The sequence below is a fragment of the Dipodomys merriami genome, unplaced genomic scaffold (assembly GCF_024711535.1).
Source record: "Dipodomys merriami isolate MVZ:Mamm:240054 unplaced genomic scaffold, mDipMer1.0.p SCAF_7, whole genome shotgun sequence".
NCBI classification, from domain to species: Eukaryota; Metazoa; Chordata; class Mammalia; order Rodentia; family Heteromyidae; genus Dipodomys; species Dipodomys merriami.
This window is the reverse complement of record NW_027206290.1, coordinates 5,361,401-5,366,160: the sequence shown is the minus strand read 5'-3', so window position 1 is coordinate 5,366,160 and position 4,760 is coordinate 5,361,401.

The following is a 4,760-nucleotide window of genomic DNA, read 5'->3' as shown; positions in this document are numbered from 1 at the left end:
ATTAAATTGTTTTATCACATATTAAATTGTTTTATCATTTTATAGTGATGTATGTTTTGTGTGTATGTGTGTATTTGTATTTCCTGTTACATGTTAGTAACCATTTGAGAAAGTCAGATTTTTTAAACAGAGACACAAAAGATATGTGGTTTTCTGTGGAAATGTAATATCACAATATCACTCATACTACTTGTTCAGGCTAAAAGGCTTTATTCTTCATCTATTGCCTAATTCTAACACGTTCCTTTTGAAGTTACTGTCAAAATTACTTAAAGTGTTACTTCTACTGGAAAGCTTTTCTGACCTCATTAATGATTAGATGGATTTCTCTATGTTCCTTTTTAGTACTCAAACAATACAGAGTCAGACAGGACTGTATAGTCTTTATCTTTACTAAGTATTGTAATGCTGGGTCCCAGCAAGGCGTGCTTGGAAAAATTCAGCTTCCTTGGTCACTAATCAGACTAACAGACACTTATTCCATTGTATCATAAACCATTTAGATAACCTTTCTTATGACTTTGCACAATGATTGGCTCATAGGAAATCTTTGAAAAATTTAGCTTTCTTCTATTAAATGTTCCGCCTGGCTTACAATTAAGCCATGTCTTAAGTAAGGTAGAAACTAGACACTGTCAACTAGTAAGGTGGTTTGTAAATTGCGATAACCTCTAGCTTCCTAAAATCATTCATGAATTCTTCAAACAGATAATACTCAAGCAATGAATAAATAACTGGCTAGTGCTCTACCTCTTGAGCCACAGCACAACTTCTGGGTTTTTCTGAGTAATTTTTTGGAGATAAGAGTCTCAGGATTTTTCTGCCCTGGCTGGCTTACAACCATGGTCCTCAGATCTCAGCCTCCTAAGTAGCTAGGATTATAGGTGTGAGCCACCAACACTTGGCTAGGTGACAGTTTTAAGCATGTTAGATGATAGTATGCAGCATTCAGTCTTTTGTTTATTTGTTCTTCTTCTAGATTTTTTTTGGCAGTATTTGTTCATAAGCAGACATTCTATACTTGAGCCATACCTCTGGCTCTGTTGTACCACTGTTCGTGGGGCCTAAACTCTGGGCCTGGGCCCTGTCCCTCAGCTCTTCAGCTCAAGACTAACACTCTACCACTTGAACCACAGTGCCACTTCCAGTTTTTTCTGCTTATGTGGTGCTGAGGAATGGAACCCAAGGCCACATGCATGCAAGGCAAGCGCTCTGCCACTGAGCCACCTTCCCAGCTCCTGTACCACTTTTTAATATATCAAATAATACAAAATATGATTTTTCTAAAAGAACATTGTTGTTTATAATGATTATTCTTTTTTAAAGTCCATCTTTGTAAAAATAATATACAATCAAAGCTAATTTGATTTTTAAAATCAAACTTGATTTAGTGATAATGTACATTTTTAATAAAATTGAAGTAAAATACTGACATTTGATAGTTCAAACAAAGTATCAGGCATGAGAAAATCGCATTTAATTTATAAAATTTCAATAGGAAATTCATAGGTCACAAAAGTACATGCGTGTTGTTGACAGCTTGGGAACATTGTGATAATTTTACTTAGGATACAGAACAAAATGCACAGGCCTGACATTTAGTACTATAAAATTTTACACTGGATTAACTGATACTTTTATGAGTAAGGTACACTTGAAACAACTTATTCTGATGACCAATGAGCTGATATTTTATTGTGTAACAGAGACTTATTGGTTTTTATAATGCTTAATTGTTGCACCAATAATTTAAATGGCAGACATCTAGTTGAAAACATAGTAAAATTAAAATAAAGAGTACTAGCAGCTTTGATTCACATTTTTATGAACAGACACAAGGCAAACCTGTATTTTACATGTCTAGCAACTATTCTTGTGGCACCAAGTAATATGGTAAGTGAACCAATTTTAAGAGTGATATCTTGGTACACAATACCCATAGAAATGTGGGTGTATAATATTTATAATTTGGGGTTGTCAATTTAATAGTGACATAATTTCTTTTACTCTTTGTAAGTCTCAGTAAGATGTACTTTAATAAGCCTAATTAGAAAAGTAGTAGTTTGTTGCTAAGTAGTGTGATGTAGATGATTGAAGGCATAAGGTTACACTTTAAAGCTAGAGGTATGTTTTTATATTTTAAAAAAATGTCTTGAATTAAGTAATCTCCTCCCACTCTTCATTTATAGGTTAAGTTGGCTTAATAAAGGAGATATTTTAGAATACTTCATGGGTAGAGATTATTGTTAAAGTAGAGTCATACACAGATACATGTAGATATATAAACAAGTGTGATACTTATCCATATACTTTCATAAGTGAGACTCTGGTCCTAGAACACAAGGGAATTTATATTATTTTTGATATTGCTTTCTTTTGGTGTAGCTTGTACATGCAAACACTCAATAAAACCTTGTGAATAAATGAATATAAGTGTCAGCACTCGCCTGACCTTCAACTGACAAAATTTATTCCTTGGATTTACTTTGACACTAAAGGCAATCATGGTGTCCTGAGCTTATAATTATAGGTGTTCACTTAAAAGTTTTTAAAATTTGCTTTTGAAAAACTACCTACAATTATCCAAATTTCCAAGGGACTTTGGTCATGTCTTTTACTAAGGTACTTAAGCACTGTTGATACTGATTGGTATCTCTGGTTTTAAAATTGTACTTATTAAATGTTGTCTATTTAGGAGGAGATCAAGTTTGTGACAGTGTCCAAATTGAGTTTTTAAAATAATGTGCTTGAATGCATGACACAATTGCACTTTCATATAATGTAACTCATTAAAACATCTACAATAAGAAGGCTAAGGTGGCTCAGTGGTAGAGTGCTTGCCTTGCATGCATGAGGCCCTGGGTTCGATTCCTCAGCACCACATAAGCAGAAAAAGCCAGAAGTGGTGCTGTGGCTCAAGTGGTAGAGCACTAGCCTTGAGCTGAAGAGCTGAGGAACAGCACCCAGGCCCTGTGTTCAGGCCCCATGACCAACAACAACAAAAAAGAAAGAATCTGGACTTTCTTTTTTTATTTAAAGAATTGTTTACTTTGTTATCAAATAAGCACAAGCTATTCTTTTGAAAACACATTATCTTCCCTATAACCTACATACAAATATTCTCTCTAACAGTCTTTCCTACAAAAAAAATAATAATAACAATAATAAAATTCTACTGGGTTCAAATTCACATTGCCTGCCCTAATTCTGATAACTCACCTCTCCAGGATTCAGCTTCTTCCTGTTTCTTCTCCCTTTCTTTTTTTTCTTTTTTCTTTCTTTCTTTTTACATTTTTTTTACTTGTGAAAATACAGAGGGATTACAATTACATGGGCTAGGTAATGAGTACATTTCTTTTTTTATGTGAACATTTATTTATTGTATTGATTTGCTATTTGAAAATTTTCTTTTTAAAAAATGAAAACATGGGTTAGTTTTTATTCCTTTAACATTGAGAGTCTTTTTTTTTAATTGTGAGAATACCATACAGAGGAGTTACAATTACATGGGCAAGATAACGAGTACATTTCTTTTTTTTTTTTATTTCTTTTCTTTTTATTTTTTATTGTGAAAATACTGTACAGAGAGGGGTTACAATTACATGAGCAAGATAATGAGTACATTTCTTATCAAGCATTGTTACCTCCTCCTTTGTTTCCCCTTCCCATCCCTTCCCATCTCCCATCCCCTGCCACCTCCCAGCCCTACTCGCACCCAGGCCAAAGTTGTAAAGTTCGTTTTTCAACATAATGACTTGTACATCTCATTGTTGCAATGGATCCACCTGTATCCCTATTTAAACCATTTGTTTTTTCCCTTCCCCTCCACAAATTATACCAACATCAAATACAGTGAAAGCAGGGCATATACCGTGGGGGAGGGACATACAAAGCAACAAAGAAATCATCTTATAAATATGTTAGAAACAATCGCAGGAAAGAAAAAAAACATTTGAATACTTATCTTGGGGTTCATTTCACCTAACATCAACTTATCTTAACACTGTAGTCAAGGGGACTTTTTAAACATGAAAATTTTAGCCAGGCACTGGTGGCTCACACCTATAATCCTAGTTACTCAGGAGGCTAAGATCTGAGGATCATGGTTCAAAGTCAGCCCAGGCATTAAAGTCCATGAGACTCTCATCACCAATTAACCACTAGAAAGGCAGAAGTGTTGCAGTGGCTCAAGGTGGTAGAGCACTAGCCTTGAGCATAAATAGCTCAGGGTCAGCACCCAGGCAAGGAGATCAAGTCCCATGACCAACAACCGCAACAAAAATCTATGATCTCTTTGCTGTCATGCTTATATCTTGTACTGAGACCTTTCAAGTCCTAGAAAATAGAACTTGAAGTCATTTCTGGTCAGTAATAACACAATAGGACTCTGTCTTAGGCACACACCCGAAGTAGCTTGTTTTTCTCTAGTGCAGACCACCCCTGGGCACACCGTACTTCCTAACCTGCTGCCTCATAAAACCTACTCACCTGTGAAATCTTCAGCATCATGTCCTCTTAGAAGTCATCTCTGATCCAAGAAATGAAGTCATCCCTATAATCTCTTATGTGTGTTTAACCCACTATATGTACACTTAAGAATCTCTCTAGCAGCCATGGAGATAGAAATGTTCCCTTTCTATGAGACTATAAGTTTCTTGAATGCAAGGACTGTGCCTTCCAGTATCAGTCATGTGGCTGCCTGACACAGGGCTTGAGACATACCAGAAATACCAAAATGAAAGACAGGTTATAAAATGACA